We start from the raw sequence: 18,114 nt of genomic DNA on the forward strand, positions 1-18,114 counted from the left end.
CCTTAAGCTTCTTGTTCTCTTCACTGTTCTTAGACATTGGTGATGTCTGAGAGTTAGATCCTGGCTCTGGGAAAGAAGTGATCTTTGCTTCTTTTGCCATTAATTCATGCCATATTTTGTTTTCTCCATAGCTTCTCATTTATAAAATACAGGGGTGGCATTATCCCCTGTCATAAAGGGAACTGTAGTGGTGGGGAAACACAATATATTCTTGTTTATTGGTTCAGCTACTGAAAAAGAGCTGTTCACAACTCCATGAAAAAAATATTTCTTACTGTAAGGATTAGGTGTTCAAAACAGAGAAGTAACTTAAAGAAAATGAGGTGTGCTGCAGGTTTACATTCCTGTTACCCTGCTGAGCCATCTGGGATACTATCAGTCCCTGAGTGAAGATCATGCTGTTACTTTAGACTCACAGTATGCACTGAAGCACAGCTAATGCTCTCCTGTAATCGTTTCCTGAATGCTGAAAGCAGTCAGAAAGTCCACATGCATGCCTACACATATATGCTCACTCCTATGCTTAGGCTGATGGAAATTTTATAAATTGCTAACCCTGTCTGGAACTCTATTGCTTCCAACCAAACATCAGCACATCGATTTGGGCAGCAGATCTAGGACTCAAAAATGGGTTCTATGAAACAGCAGGCTTAACAGATGAAAGGATCAAAGCTCTGGACCTCCATGCTGGCCAGATGATGAGTTTTTAATTTCTTCCCCTGTGGGTCCTGAGGTGTAACAGATAAACAGGAGAAAATTCTTAAGTCAGTCCTGTTGTTCATTAAGTATCAAAGGAGAAAGTTTGTACCTTCTATCAGAAATGAAACCAATCAATTGTTATATTCCATAGTCATGTTAGTGTGGTCCATGTACTCAATATGGTCACATTGAGGACCTACTCCCACTTGCAGCAGTCACACAGGAACAGCAGCATTCATCTCACAAAACCGGTTTGTTTACTTGCCCATGTGTCAGCTAGATGTTGCCCCAGACAGTGAGTGCAAGTGTGTCCATAAGACCCAGATATCTACCCCATGGAGTTAGCCATCAAAGCTCTTTGACTTTCTTAGTATACCTACTCAAATTCCATATACTTTATACTAGATGCATAAAATAAGAGAGGAAAGGAGGGAGGAATTTAATTTTCCACTTGAAAAATTATGATTCTTTCATTTCTATGCCTTCCCACATTACACTCATATTTAATTTAAGATCTTAAGTGGTTCTAAATAAGCTCCTAAGATTCAGTTTAAGCCCATTCAGGATGAATGAATAATTCTGAATAGCTGGAACAAGAGAACAAAAAGGTTTTAATGTTAACAATGGTACAGATCCATCAACAAGATAACTATGATTGACACAAATGGAGCCTCTTTCGCTGGTACTTAATTTGGCCATTGCATTGCAGTGTTTTATTCCTTGTGATTACAGTCCTAGCTCAAAACAGTCTGTTGGTACAAGGGAGCTCACTGTTCTAATACCCCAGTCTATAATACCCCAGACTCAACAAACCAGTGAACCAGACAAAAGTCTCATGTTGACTCTACTGGATGTTGGTATCACAACTGACACAAATTGTTGAATTCAGCTTGAAAAACATAGAAGTTTTCTCTGAATGTGGTGCCTGTTGCTAAATTTGTCAAGCATTTCCATTTGTGTAGCTCTCTCAAGCCCTAGGTGTGTGGAAACGTAGAGTGTTTTCTGCTTGAGGCTCAGTTTAAGGTGAACTCAGATTGGGATGGAAGTGAGAAAGTTTCAGCCAGGAATTCTGTATGAGACATACATGGACAAGTGGAGATGGCAAGACTGCTGCTTTGCCATTTATATAATGTTCCAGCAAGCTTTTTCTCAAAAAGTGGTTGCAGTTGGTTATGTCAGGACACTGATAATGAGTATGTGAGTAATTTCATTGAGATTTTTGATAAACCTCTGAGAATATCCTGAAGCTGGGCTGCTACCAGCCCTTCAACATAATCACCGCTTACACATGCTAAGGAAAACCTTAAGACACCAGTAGCTAAAGCCTTTAAAGAGTCTGTCCATGCTTAAAAATCTTGAACCTCTCAGGGCTTCTAGTGGCATCCAGAATAATCCCACAAAACAGAGCAGGAAGTTGGATTGCTTCACTGTGCCTGCTTGAGACCAGCTTATCCATGCCAAGAATGAAAAAATCATAGAGGCAAAGCTGGGATTTTACTGCCATTGCTGTTCTCAGCAGACAGCTGTAGTAGGGCTGACCATCACAAGAGTCTCTTCTCTGTTATCAGCACAGTCAGGCAGAATTAAAGAAAAGCCATGCCACTGAAATGTTAAGGGCATCTGAAGTGTCTTGCAGTGTACAGATGACTTGGGAGAAAGAGGCTGTTAGCATGAAGAGGGAGAAGGCTTGGAAGAGGAACACAGGGAGACTGCAACTGGGAACAAGGAGTGGGATACACCTGAGAGCTGCTGAGCAGTGATCAATAAAAAGAACAGTTCACAGATCGAAGAAATGGAACTTCTAGCATTTGTAATGCTATTGTAACAAGCAAACTTCCTACATGCCAGCACCCTGACTGCAGAGTACCAACTTAATTCACCAAATTCATGCTGGACTAACTGGGGCATGCTGTGAAGATAATAAGAGCATTCATCTGTCATGAATGCAAGCTTATGGATTGATAGATCATTTGATCTGTATGACTGTATTATAGATTTGCCATTAGCTTTCATCTTGAGCCATGCTGACAGAATCAAAAAACATATTTATTACACTGGGTGAGTTTTTTAATCGACTTTGCATTTTCCTGTGAGTAGAGCTGGAACATAGATAATCTGCAAAATACACTGACAATCTTCCAGTTTATTCTGGTTTATTCATATTTAAAAAAAAAAGGCAGCCGGAGAGCATATCACAGATGTATTCTCCTGTAAAAGCTTTACATAAGATTTGAAGAATAAACTAGCATTAGCCATAGAAGAGAGAGATGCAGTGCAAAAAAAGCTTATCCTCTGGGCTTGATGAAGAAAACCGCTCGAAGCCAGTAAATCAATGATCCCAGAATGAAACTGAAACACTGTCCACAGAGAGAATGGATTTGCAAAATGTGAGTTCTCCCTATTTCATATAGTATTTCTCCTGCTCAAAGAGGGGGGCTTTTAGTACTAAGCTACAAGGTCTGATGCTGTCAAAGCCTGGTGACATACAAATAATGTGACAGAGGGACCAGTCCTTAGCTATGTTAAAAATCTAAGAGAGCATGAAGGGGAATTCTTCTTACCTATATCATCTTACCCATCTTATCTAATCCATCTTAGCTTTGTTGTTGATGACTGCATGTGAACTAAGTGACTCCTTGTGGATTTCCTCAATACAGTCAATAGAGTGTAGGGTATGAATCAGTCTAAAACAGAAGGGACCTGGAGGTATGGTGGACAAGCTGTCCATGAGCCAGCGTGTGCTCTGGGGGCCAAGAAAGCCAGTGGTATCCTGGGGTGCACTGGGAAGAGCATTGCCAACAGGTCAAGGGAAGTGATCCTGTCCCTCTGCTCAGCCCTGGTGAGGCCATATCTGGAGTTGCTGTGTCCAGTTCTGGGCTCCGCAGCACAAGACAGACATGGAGCAGATCCAGCAGAGGACAACAAAGATTAGGGGACCCAAGCATAAATCTTACAAGGATAGGCTGAGGGAGCTGAGTCTGTTCAGTCTTGCAATAGGACAAGAGGCAATGGGCAGAAACTGATGCACAGAAGTTCCACCTGAATGTGAGGAAGTACTTTAGCGTGCAAGTGTTCATCCACTGGAACAGATTGCCTAGAGAGGTTGTGGAGTCACCCTCACTGAAGATATTTGAGAACTGGATGACCCCACTTGAGCAGAAGTGTTGGACTAGATGACCCTCTCTGGTCCCTTCCACCTTTACCCACTCCATGACCCTGTGATTCTGTTAAATGAATTGCAAGCAAAGGTCTTTTGGCTGTGTTAGTCTCATTGGCTAAATGAAAGTCTGAGGAGTCCATTCCATATAGAATACTCTGTTGTTCAGTTCTACAGACCCTGTTTGCTGTCATGAAAAGAAATAGATACAGTTGTGTGCAATTTATTTCATCCTATTCCAATGTCTAAAGAGTATTAGATGAATCACATCCTATAATTGACTAATCCAGGAGCAAAGCTGAGCTATTGGCTTATATAACAAAAGGGGAGGTTTAAAAGTTAGAGCTTGGGACATTGCAAGGACAGAAGAGTTCTCATAGCATGGCCTGGTCTTTTGAAGGCTGTTTTCCTAAGGAAATAGGGCTTTTGCAATTTTATTTACTGTCTATTCCAATAAAGTTTGAATACTAGCCAGTTTTAACAAAATTGTAGAAAATACAGACCTTGAAGATATTAATTTGTGACAGGTTTCCTTTAGAGGAAAGGAAAGTGCCTAATAAAGGAATGAAAAATAAGATTAAAATGCCTCTGCTGAAGGAAGGTTGAAGAGTGAACTCAGCCATATAGCAAACACTAGAAAATCCTCCCTGGAGAAAACCACAGGCAAACAGGTTTTCCTTTTCCTTACACAGGCTGTATCACTGTTGTAACCTATCTTACGTCAGCTGGAAACTGCCAGATAATGTGTCTGTCTTGGAAAAAATAAAATGTCCTGCTCTTATACAATTTCAGAAAGAAAACAGTTAAACTGGAACTCAAGTGTCACCTGGGGATAGCCTATGTTTGACTGACATCAGTGAAAGCTCAGCTGTGAATCCAGTAAACCCTGATTTCACACCTTGTGGCCTTGTTTTAGACAGAAAAGTTACAGGACTCAGGCAAAATATTCAGTAGCTTATCCACACCACTGAGAAATCCTTAGGTCAGGATGACTGACCATCTCTGACACCTTTGTACTGAAGATGATGTCTGTTTTGCAGCACACTAGGATATACAGAAAACATGTAGCCTGTGATAAATGTAGGCTGTTACTCAAATGGTGTCCTCATTTGAAGTTGGAAAGATGCCATGGGATTTCCCATTTTAAATGTTGTCACCTGCTTTCACAGGACACCCTTATTTCCCATGTATATTTTCCATTCCTGTGTGGAATACGAAAAGGCAAAGGATGTTGACCATGCTGATTTTGCTTTCCTGAGAAAAAGGCATTGGGCCTGAGCCACAAAGGGAGGGTATTTTAATGCTTGTTGCCAAACTGAATGTGATAGTCCTAAAAAACACATTTAATTTAAAACTTGGAGAACTGCAGGTTTTTTCCCTACAAACTGTCACGTAGCTTAAAGGTCTAGGATTCTAGGTCTATCATTCTGCCCTAGAAAGTGAATTTCAAAATTCCTCCTCAAATTTCTTCATATTTCCATGCTTGTTATCCTTCCATAATTCCCCTCTTCCCAGGCACGGCCAGTGAGATCCACAGAATTTGTCCCCAGGCTTCAGTAATGCCCTGAGCTACTGCTGAGCTACTGCTGGAGTAGAGCCACATCCAGGGCTGCTGTTTGTTTCCTGATTTTTCTCCTTGCTCAAAGACACCTCTGCAGTTCATCACCTGTTATGTAGGGCCCTTTACCTCCCAGAGCAATGGGGTTGGCACATGGGCTAGCACCACAGCCCTGGGAAAGAGCAGAGGATCTGCAGAGAGGGTTCTTCTACATCATGTTCCTCTCTGTGGAACAAGCTATGGGACTGGAAGAATATGCCCTTGAGGGGAATGCAGCCTGGTTCACAATCTGGTATGTACAATTCCTAACCTACTTTTTTCTCATGCACCTGGTTTTGTGGTTTCTCAGCTTGACGGGAGAATTTGGGGCAATTATCATAGAACAGCATTAATGGCATGCCCACTGCAGTGTGGATGGTTCTGCTGGCCTCACTGTGATCAGTAGAAATGTTGGCAAACATGGCGTTTCTCCCTGATCAAAGCCAGAAAACGCAAGCAAACAATGAAATCCATACCTCTCATTCAGTTTTGTTAACAAATACAGCTAGTGACTCTTGGCCCGTTTCTGAATTCCTTAATGGGATTATTATTCATTCATTCTGGCCTTGGTGAAATTTAGGAGGCAAGTATTAACCTTAGATTGCAATGAGAATTGTAATAACAGGAAAGCTTGTTATTACAAGGAACACAGGCCACACAGAAAGAGTATCCAGACCTGGCTCTCCCAAAATAAATCAGATCTTAACTCCTCCTGGAGTGATGCAGGAGTACATCCCTACTGTGGACTGTACCTTCCAAGAAATAATAAACCTCTATACAAACATCCATGCAAAACATTTTTAACTCTTCTTTGACCAAAAGTCTTTGTCTGCCTCTTGTGAGGCATGAAAGGAGCACAGTTAAGACCTAGATTCATATTGCTTAGCTTTAGGCCTTAAAGTCAATGAAGTCAATGAATGTTTTCACCCTAAACTCCTGCTTTCCACAGTGGAGGCAGCATCTGTAGAAAGTATTTTATCCCACCCAGAACAGGAATTGCCACTTAGAAGTTCCTATCTCCATCCATCCATTATAAAGAAGGAAAGAAGGAACCCAAGAAGGAACTTCAGTTTAGATGTCTACAATTAGATATGAACATTTGTCTTTAGCTGACCACTTTGGAAGTTGCCTATCTCTCTAAATATTCATCCAAGCATAATACCTATCCAGTATCACAATAATGCAACACAGAACAAGATGGAAGGGAACAGGATCAAAAAATAGATGTGTTTTCACCATGAAAAAAGGTGGTTTTCCTACCTGAACTCCAGAATCCCATTCCAGTGTTCTGAATGTTATTTGATGGGTGCTAGCAGTTTCATGGTTTCAAAGGGAGGATGTACAAGATAAATCTATTGCTGGTTAATAAATTCACTAGAAACCACATCCACCATAGAAAACACATGAGTTGCATGTTTTGGAGATAGGAAAAATGTTCATGGGAAGTAGTACAATGCAGTTTTTCAACATTTGCTCACTTTTGTATACACCAACTTTAACCACTGCCAGAGAAGCAAATAGGGAAGGTGGAGTGCAGGATGTTAACAATCCCTCTACAAATTAAGTTCAGATTCTCTCAGCTAGTGCACTCATATTTTCCCAGTCAATTCAGTTAAGAGACATGAGTTTCTACTAACTATGAAGCAAGTCTTAGTTCAGTAAAGTTCCACAGCCCTGTGCTTTGGAAACAGTGAGGCTATGAGTTATAGAGAGATTAGCTGAGATGAGCTGTCCCACATCATGTAGCAGTCCATGGGAACAGAGAAAACCAGGATTAGAGCTTATGTCCAGAGTAAACTCACAGCCTCCTTTTCTGAGTCAAGGAATTCCTTGGGAAGACATGTGGTCTTCAACCTTACTAGTCCAGATCAATTTCTTCACGATGAAAATTTCCAGTGACCCTGAGACTATGCTGACATTTGACATCCTCCTGCCTACATCTGTTCAGTATATGTAGCAGAAGGGGCTGTGAATGATCATTCCACAGTCTCTGGCTATTTACACCATGAAAATAGTTATCAACAGAACACCTTTCAGCTCTTGCCAGCCACCAATGAATTGTTCACATGTGAATCCTGTCTTCTTGTCATTCTGGTTTCTGCCCTAGATTAGGGAGACACCTTACATCATAGACGCATGTATACTCTATTCATTCCAAATTACATCATCTCTTATCACTACCATGATTCAAAACATAGGTAACTTTCACTTTCCCAAGAGTAAATCTAGTCCTGGCATGCTCAGCTGCAAACAGAGCCTTTATTTATATCTTTAACTGCTGACTCTTCCAGTCTGTTTCAGGTCCTAGTAGGTTTGGCATTCTTGTACACAAGTTGCCTGACTGGAGATCAGAAAAGGATTCCCCAATGGCTATTTAAGAAGAAGGAGATTGATGCCCAATATGTCTTTCTATGAATAGTTTTTACCAATAATTCTTCATCCAAGTAAAGGATCACCATCACAGAATCATCATAGAAGCATTTGGATTGGTAGGGACCTTAAAGATCATCTACTTTCAATGCCCCTGCCAGGAGCAGGGACATGTTGCACTAGACCAGGTTGCTCTAAACCCAGTCCAACCTGTCTTTGAACACTTCAAGAATGGGGAGTTCACAACTTTCTGGGCAACCAGTTCCAGTGCCTCACCACCCTCACCCCCTTGTCCTATCACTACATGCTCTTCTAAAAAGTCTCTCTCCAGCTTTCTTGTAGACTTTTCATCTTGCCTTATAAAAAATGTGACTCTACGTAAGAGCATAGGACAAAGTTTGGACAGGTTTAGAAAGACGTGAATTCGCTAGGAATTGTTGAGATTATTCGTGTTGGTCTTTTCTCTTCTTTGTCTTTATATCTGAGATTTGGCACCAGAGAGCAACTCCTTGACAGAAGTGTCACAAACACGGAGTATGCTTTATCCTACAACTCATCTGGGCCCTCATCTGCTTCCAGGCATGCTGATGCAGAACGCCAACACTGTTCAAGATACCCTAAGCAGAGTGTCTTTCCTTCCCATCATTCACAAAGAATTTCCCTCTCACACTGTCAGACCATGACGTATTCTGGCAGAGGTATTGAACACTATGCTGGGCAGATTGCAAATTCTGTTCTGTGGCTGATAAGATGGGTGAAATACCATTTACTGTTGGTACAGAAAAGAATAAAGACCAAGCCAGTGTTAGAGAAGGCTGTTTTCAGCACCATTCTGGGCAGAAGATGCCAGACCACAGGAGGTGAGCTCCCCAGGGTGTCCTGAAGCAATCGGTGAATGGAGGCACAATGGGCCATCAAACTGTGTGTGGATTTACCCAGAACACTGTCACACCTCTTCTTTCATAATTTGTGCTAAGTGCCTCTCTAAATTTTGAGTTAAGCAGTTGTTGCCATAGCAATGGCTGTTTAGAGTAAGAGAAGGCAGCGAACGTGTTGAGGCCATGAGGTTCTGACTCTTCACATAAAAATATATGTCTGCATGTACATATGCTGCTCTGCAGCTTAATGAAAGAAGCCAGGCAAACAATTTACACCAGATCTGAGGGACAGACAGGTGGTATGGGAAAAGGAGAAGCTTGCTGCAGATTGCAGTTGTTTGTTCCAGGATACACCTGCAAAGATCTGAGTTCTAACAGAAATGAGCTTGAGGGGTAACTGACTTAGATTTCATTTCATATCAGTAGAAGTCACTCCCTTGGTCAGGACAAGGCATGTTTGTTACTGCCTTCATGAGATAAATCTTTGGAGAAACAGGAAAAATTTGCTTTCTCTGGTTTATTTTCATTAAAAATAACCCTTGCTGCTAGGTCTTTAACGGGAAATGCTTTACAGCAGTCTACTCCCACTGTTTGTACAAGTTTATTTGCCAGGGCACAGGCTGACAAAAAGTCAATAAATAATGCAGGCATTGTATTACCTCACTTTAGGTCCACTTCTGAGATTTTTCTGTACTCCTACCAATAGCATTTCTAGTGGTCACAGCAGGACAGATCCATAACTTCTGAAATTTATTCCTTCACTTTATGCCACCTCTCTGTTGGGAGAGAAAACTTCATGAGCTTAAATACCTGCAGTTAGGGCAAGATCCTTCCCACATCTATGAGCTTATTTTGCTGAGGATTTGGGCAGAGGTTACTCTTTCTCTGACTAAATTAGGCTTATAAGTGGAGTTAGGTGTCACGTTGATCAGCAAATGCAGGCAGCGCCCAAAGTTAAGTGTTTGAGGAATTTAGATCTTCATAGCACTAACTGATGAAGAAGAGTAGAAAGTTTGCATCACTGGCTGAGACCCAAATTCTGTCAAAGTCCCACATTAGACTGATTGTTAATGTCAATTTTAAAGGCTGTAAACTCACAGCAGGACATCCAAGTTTGAAAAATGTAGCCATAAACTGCGGCATACCTTGTACCTTCATGAACCCAGACTGGGTCATGGATCAGAATTAAACATTTCTGAGTTCCTGTAAGAGTGCATCATTTAACTTTTGAAATAATTTGAGGCTGAAAAGAGAGACATAATTGTGAGTATTTTCGAAGTATAGGTCTGTATTTACTTTTCTCTCAGTAAATAAAAAACACCAGCTCATTCCCTATCAGCAACATTGCCTCCATCTAAGGCCATGTCTAGTGCATGGCAGGTCGGAGAGACTGACGATATTGTCTTCCATCAGACTTCCAGTGTTACTTTCTGGCAGAGGTAAGGTAGTCTCATGACTTTGTTTGCCAACTGGAAAAGAAAAATGCAGAGGATCCATTACTCAGCAAACCCCATAGGTTTCAGTAATTTACTGATTCACAACAGCTTCATATCAAGTTCTGTTAAATTTTTAGAACAATCCAGTTCACATAAGTAGCTGAAGAAAGCTTTTGTTTCCAATAAACTTGTGTGACTTTTGTGATTAAAACTACAAAGACAGTAAGCACAATTCACAATCAATTATGTTTATTAATGGTTTTTTAATACACTCCACAGCCCAGTAATCATGAAACTGTTCTACAATGTTGTTCTTAAGTCAGCTAATAGCAGGATGTAATTTGTGGCCGTCTCTGCTCACTTGCAAAACACTTGCTCTGTTAATTGTGATTTCACACTCTGCTGAATGCTGTAGCCTGGAGGTAACATTCATGTGATGAAAGAGTTACCAGTCTGGGCTCTGGGAGGGGGAGGGGAGTGCAAAGATCATTTCAAGACAGGGTACTGTTGTTATATTTTTAATTCATTTACGTAAAAAAATAATAATAAAAGCAGCTAGGCAAGCAAAAAGCTACAATCCACTGCTAAACAATTATTTCCTTAAAAACCTGAATACTCTTTCCATGTTTTAATCCCTTTCTATTGCTTTGTGTTGTTAACAAGAACAGAAGAAAACAGGTGACCAGTAGATGAAACCCCATCTGTGCAATCAGACACCTACTTTGACCTCATATTGTAGATAGTCGGTGAACCAGACAGCCTAAAGCAAGTGTCTACATTTTCATTAGAAATATTTTTTTGCCTTAAGGGGTCCCAGAGACACCTCGTGTCTTTCTTAGACCAGAATAGGCAGGACATTCTCCTGGGGGAGGTCAAAAGTGGCTAAAATGTTGCCATGTGTTAGTGCGTGAGTTAGGCGGATCGAATCACATCAGTGAATGGCCACTGGTGATGAGACAAGAGCTCAGCCCAGCACAGCCACAGGCAAAGCAACAGCTCCTGCTCTGAAGTGCTTGCTGTGCATATGTCAGAGGGAGAAATATTGCCTTGATTGATAAATGAGAAGAACCATCTTAACCTAGAAAATTTCCCACTGAGTGTTTGGTACTGCTGTGGCAAACTGGGAGATACAGCTCACACCAAACAGTGGTGGGAGCACCAACCCGGGAAGGTTTTTATTTGAGTTATCACTAAGCTGGGGTGAGGAGAAGAAGCCACAGAAGGGGCTTTGCCCACTGCTGGCCATCACCTTTGCTATTCCAGTTTCTCCTGTTCTGACCAGTGATGTGGAGATCACCAAGCCAGGTTTGAATGCTGCTGCCTAGGTGTCCAGGCCAAGACTGGGTCCCATCTGAGCAGACAGATGCTGCTGCTCTGAGGCCAGTGTGAGTCTGAGGCTGGCTGTGCTGGCAGCCAGACTGAGCCTCAACAGAAGTAAAAGGAGGAAAGGGCTCCCTGCCCTTCACACATGCAGAGGCTCAGCCATATTTTGGCCAAGTTGCTGAAATTTGAGGGAAACATCTTGGCAGAGAAGTGACAAGAGTGAAATCTGACAGCTCACACTGATGCCATTTGGAGTGAGTAAAGAATGCCCAGGCAGAGCACCTCAGCTGGAGCACAGGCAGACAGTCACAGGGAGATCCAGATTCAAGAAAAACCCCGCAGGTGTTGCAGAGAGCTGAGAAGTGATCAGGAGCACTAAGCAGAAATGATCTCTGTGAAGGCAGAAAAAAATAGATGCTTAAGAATCAATTTAGAGGGAAAGGCTAAATGCACAGATACTCCCTTGGGTGGGCTGTACTTTGGTTGATGTTAATATCACTTAGTTAAGCCTCACTTGCTTTAAGCACAAGTGTCAAAGCTTCTCTTAGCTAAATGGTTTGTTCCAGGCCATGACGCTGAAAACATCATGGTTCACTTTGGGCAAGAGTGCTCTGCACTTATACCATTACCCCTCTCACCCGAAATTTAACATTGCTGACCATTGTTATGGTGACAATATCCCTGCACCACCTAGCAGCAGTAATTGCCGTGACATCCACAGGTCACAGAAGCCAGCTGCTCCTTTGTCCTCAAAGTCTTTATATCCCATTTTTCCTCTTCTGTGTCTTTCTGGGACCACACATGGAGACTGAGACTAAAGACAACTAACGTGCAATCAAAAAGCAGACAGCACTTCCCTATTCGTTGCTGTCTCTGCTGGTGGGCTTTCAGTTGTTGCCAATGCCTGGAAGAAATAAGCAGATGGACAAAATTCAGTAGGATTCAGCTCAATCCAAAGAAGACAGACGGGAAGATGGTGAGACTTTCAAAGGTCTAACCCTGCATTACATCAAGATCATTACACCACAAATTGTCCAGATGGCACAAAGCCTCGGGCTCATGGCTGGACTTCTTACTACACTTGAATATACTTATTGTCAAAGTACAGAGAAACTCCTAACGAGTTAGGAGCCTGCATGGCCTGACCCAGCTCTCTAGCTCTGGTGGTCTGCTCATTGTAGCTCCCTCTCCTGAGACCAAACTCTCTTGAGAAGGACTCAGCCAGTGCCAAATGCACTCATGTAATTAAACAAGTAACAAAGACCCATATTTCCACACCACATTAATGTCCAGGGATCTTGAGGGTCTACTTGTTCCTTACCAGGCTAAATTAATGCATCTAGTTTATTCTATAGAGTTATTTAATATCCAGAAACTTAAGGAGTAACACGTCAGAGACATCTGTTTTCCTGCGTGATTAATATTTTAAATTCTCTTTTTTTGTAACAGGCATCTGTTGTATGTTGACACTGTAGAAAACATAAAGCATCAGTGGCTGATGCTAACACAGTATAAACAGTAACACAGTGTTCTGATTTTTTCTTCTCGTTCTAAAGTAAACAAATATATGTTTTTATTTTAGTACCGATGATCTACTTCTACACTGACATATTATCTCTTGCTTTATATACCATTCTGTTGAAATTGTCCCGAAATTTCTAGGGCTTTTCAAACCCTTCTACAATGTGCTAAGCATGGTATGAACTTGTATGGTCTGTAGTCTCATGCTGCTGGCAGTGGTGACTGTATTAATTAATGTTTTGCATATATGGATTTTCCGATGAAATGAAAGGCATAAAATTACCCAGATGTAAAGACATTTTTGTCATTTTTCACAAGGAAAGAAAAATAATCTGAGATATAACAGCCAACAATTGAAATTTAAAGTATTTTGATTCATTTTCAGCAAATTCATGTGTCAGCATTTTATTAACATTTCATGAAGGAACTTCTCCATTTCTATAGAGGAAATTTACTTCCTGTTTTGTTTGGACATAGGTTGTTTTTTTTTTCTTTTATGTCCTGATTTAAGTTATCAGAGTTCAGACAGACAGAATCAGGATGTGAGCAATTTGTGTACCTGGCATATATCTGTCTCTATAAGGCTTGGGTTCCTTTAAAAATATTTCATTTTCAGAGGTAACAGCATCTCTAACTATAATTGTTAAGGAACTCAAGCTTGTCTATCACTTTTGTCTGATAAAATAAGACATCTTTAGGTGCAGTTCTCATCAGGCATTAAGGTCAGGTTTTGGCAGAGCACATAAACATGATAAATGTGTTAGATGAGCAATGATGCTGTGCAAGTTATCCATGATCTCCAGGAGAAAGAAATCATTGCATTCAGCTTCTTGTGTCAGTCTTGAAAGATACACCAGAATTTGAGCTGAAGTTATAATTGTTTTAGAAATCTGATTTCCTGGGATAAAATTTGTAGGGCATAGCAAGGGCTTGGGGAGAGATGCTTCCCTGATGGGATGACCTTGGAGAAAGATCTATTGATGAAACTATAATCGTCAATGTTGTAAAATGCCACAACACAGGTGTGGGAACTTCTTTGACCTTACACTGAGCACAGTTCTCCTCCAAAAAAAGTTTACAAAGGATGGCATGTAATACAACATTAACATATGGCTCTAAGCACCACAATATCACACAATGAAGTATAACTGCATGACTGCCAAGGGGGAGCCACCCACAATAAAGATTAAACATAATCTTCTCCAGCATCCACTTCAGCTCTTGTTGCATCCTTTGTCAGGAAGTTGCACAAAGAGATCAGTCCTACAAAATACTGTGAAGGGGAAAAACTGGAGGGGAATTTATGATATAGCATATGGTAAGGAAGAGAGAAAAAGTCTCTAAAGTTTTAGCTCAGTCATGTAGATTGTCCCATTGCTAATGATGTTGAAAAAATAGCAAGGAGATCTGAAGTGCCTCACTTCTCAGTAAGGCTTCTCATTCCACCCTTACAAGTAGAAAATTGGAAAGTGCATGACTGCTGGATGCTGGATTGGCATTGTTAAGCATTGGGGATATGGTGGAAGGTATCAACAACATTCTCATTGATGTATGAGCAATGATTTTGATTTATAAGTCATCTGGCTAAATAAAAGATTCAACTGCAATTCTTTTTGCATTTTGACACCTACTAGAAAAATAGACTGAAAACACTTAGTCTGATAAGAATTCATCTCTGAAGCAACAGCACAAGTGGACCTACTCTGTGAGCTGCAGATAGAAAGCCTGCAGAGGACCAGAGCTGTCATGTGAGTCTGGAAGACAGATTTAGTTTTGAAGGTGATATCAGTGGGATATCGAACACAGAAACGCCAGACATCCTCTTTCTTATTTGAGTTGCTTTCACAGAAACAAGAATGTGCCAATCCTTAGTAAATAAGCAAACTTACACCAAGAAATAGTAAATTTGTGTACTCAAGTTTTCACAGGCAGAAAGAGTCCACCAAAACTGATGATTCAGACCTAGAGGGAATGGGATTTTCAATGAGAGCAGCACAGCTACTATTGTACACCAATAAGTGAGTTGCTTTTACTGTGGAAGTGCTGACAATGTCCCCCCAGGGCAGAGGTAGTTTTCCCCTGTGGACTTTTGATGGTGGAAACAGAAGGGGCTCTGGAATGCCAAATGAAGGTATTTCACAAGCTGAGTATTGCTGGCTAATGTTCACACAGGGTAGAGCTGGCAGAAAACCTCTAGTTTAGACATGGAAACCTTTCTCCTTCAGCCTGTTTATTTCTCATTTTGAAATTTGGATCACTTCTACACCCAAACTCTACTTCTATTTCCACTAAAGTCTATAGAGCTAGAATTTACATATTTTTAATATTAACAAAACATTTAAAACAAAACAACTCTTCCTGTAGTTGATGTTAAAACTTTAAATATAAATGAAAAATTAAAGAATTGCAGCTTGATCAACAGGTTCTTCTTTTTGAAATGTCCCAGAAACATGCTTTTAGTAGAAAAGGGATTGCAAAACCAAACTGGAGTGGTCAGTGTAGTGAAATCACTTCTGATAGGAAATGGCAAAGGATATCTTCACCATGTTTAAGGGAATGAATATGGGCTGTATCATCCCAGAATAGATACAAAATATTTGTATATATAGTTATGAGTTATGCAAGCTGCAGAGAAAGCATGTGGGAGGTGCATGCCAGAGAGAACAGGAGAGGAACTGAGCTGCTAACCCATCTTTGTGATCTGCTTTAAAATAGTCTCCATTCTTCACATCAAGCTATTTGTTCAATGTCACCATAGTGATGCTGCTCACTGACCACCCAAATCTGCCTCACAGATTCCTTCAGGAGTCCCACTGCTGAGAAATCCTGGAAGTATGCCTTACAGCCCAAAGGGGAAATCTCTCCTGACAAATCAGCCTTTGCATTAATTCCTTCACTCCCAAACCTCTGCTCAGCATCCCTGGTCCTTGGCAGGACATGGCAATGCCAGTACATGGGAAGCAATGCACAGGCTACCACATCTACAGAAGGAAGGAAGCATATTTGATACTTTAAGCTGTGTTTTTGGTAACTATGTCCCATTTGTAAACAAAAGATTTGAACACATAATATAGGATGATCATGTGGTTCTGGGATACACTACTCTGTGTCTGTGGTGTCTCCCTACAGTCACAAAGTCCCTGTGAAAAGAGTTCCACAGGCATTGCCCTGCGGGGACAGTAATGCAGTTGGGGTATGTAGGTGGTCCCTGCCCATGGGCATCCCTTACCAAACAGTGTCTCCCCAGATAGACCAGACTGATGAGGAAGAGTGTTCTCCGTCTCAGGTGGGGTTCCCACCATCTCCTTTCATATCACTGGACACCTTGAGGCCAGTGCTGTCAATGCAAAGTGGCAAGGAATAAACAGAGTAATGGTCATGCCTATTCCCAATCCTTGCCTTCTCCATTCACCGCTTGACTTCTGCAGGGACTGATCCTCTGCTGTGCCATCACTGATTCCAGTTACCCTCAGTAGTATCACTGTAACAAACTGAAGTGATAGAACATTGAAATCCTTTGCATTCTTTGCAGGGGAAATCAGTTCTCTCTATAGTGTCATTCATTTTACATAGACACTTTTTATGTGCAATGTTGAAATAATTTTTTACAGTACCTTTCTATCCTTTCTTACTGATGTCTCAGAGACACATGGATTCCTGAGACACAGAGGAAATGCAAGGTGAAGGGTGATGTCATTTGCAGAAACCATCACCTATGAAGGACTCAAGGGGATGAGAACATGCTCCCTGCTGTTCAGAGTAAATCCACTGTAGCTCCAGGTATGTCCTGGGTCAGTTTTAGAAACTCTTATAGAGAACCCCATTTACAAGCCTTTTCTTTGGGTAACTCAGTTCTTGGTAGTGTTGAAGGGCTTTTCAAAACAGATTGTTTTAATATAACCTTATAAAAGACTCTCATAAAAGCCAAAAGGAGCAATAGAAAACAAGAGAGGTTTAATGTTTAGGTATCAGAGGGGCACTGGAAAAGAACAAAGTTTGATTCTTGTCTGTGCTGATGACCTTAGGTAAATCACTCAGGAACATACTTGGAAGAGGCACCAGCTTGTTTAGGAAGTTTTTCAGAGTCAGTACCTCAGTGGGAACCAGAGGGTTCATGGCACGGTTGAAAGCACGTCCTTCAATTCCTGAAGGGAAGCAGAGACCTTTCCAAAGTTTGATAGTGATTGTGAGTGCTGAGCAAATCATACTCTGAATTTAGAAGCTTCTGAGGATTTTATTTCATCTTTATGTCTCGTTTGTCCCCGGGAGTAAAACAGGGAAAACAAATATTTTGCCAGTGTTGTAAGGATAAATGTAGAAATATTTGCTGAGATACAGTGGCAACAAAAGCCACAGAAGTAAATAAGATAGATATTGCATTAAAAAAGTCCCAAGTCCTGTTTTTATCCATACAGTGGATTAGTGATGAAAATAATGGAAGTCAACTCAACTGAATTATTAACAACACAGCCAATTATGTGATAAATGCGACCTTTTTGTCTGATAATTATTTCCAGTGGGACAGTATTACCATTTTATATGTCCTGTATACATTTGAGTAATATTTGGCAAATTATGATACTAAGTCTGATACAGAAAGCACTGCTGAATACAGTCAGCATCATTACTTCTCTTAATATTACCAGAAAATATGTTTTCTGGACTTGTTTAATACACCACAGGTGATCATCAAACTAGCTTACTTAGAGATCACTGAGGGATGAGGGAGTTTGTTTTTCATTGACATACCACTTATTTCTGAATGGAAAATTCTGCTGAGAGTCCACAACTCAGACTACTGCAACAGCAGAGAGAGACCTTTAACAGTGAATCTGACCCATTACTTATTTATGAGAGAACAATGTTGGAACAAATATGAATAAAAACCTATTCTTTCACACAGTTTGGTATTGCAAGATTGAAGTTGTACTAGGCTAAACAGCTGCCTTGAAATAAGCATGTTCATCCATTATTCAGTGTTAAATCTTAATTGTTGCTTATTTCATTTTCTTTGTGCTAAGTGTTTCTAAATTATAAATAACCCTGCAACTCTAATAATAGTACATACTCAGTTAAGGAAAAGGTAAGTACAGAAATAAATTATTAACAAGATCTATTTAACTATTACCACAC

At 40.8% G+C, this 18,114-nt stretch overlaps 1 protein-coding gene across 6 annotated transcripts in view; it reads left to right on the top strand.

Moving 5' to 3' along the window:
* GRM3 (glutamate metabotropic receptor 3) overlaps positions 1-18,114 on the top strand; it is a 109,475-nt gene that overhangs the window by 41,768 nt on the left and 49,593 nt on the right. For 2 of the 6 annotated variants that reach the window (XM_071552751.1, XM_071552752.1), the window contains one exon: positions 16,625-16,761. The exons of the other annotated variants lie outside the window; for them this stretch is intronic. The gene's annotated coding sequence lies outside the window, so the exon portion shown is untranslated. The remainder of the gene's footprint in view (positions 1-16,624; positions 16,762-18,114) is intronic. 6 annotated transcript variants of the gene reach the window in all.

The sequence above is a fragment of the Pithys albifrons genome, chromosome 3, assembly GCF_047495875.1.
Source record: "Pithys albifrons albifrons isolate INPA30051 chromosome 3, PitAlb_v1, whole genome shotgun sequence".
Taxonomy (NCBI): domain Eukaryota; kingdom Metazoa; phylum Chordata; class Aves; order Passeriformes; family Thamnophilidae; genus Pithys; species Pithys albifrons.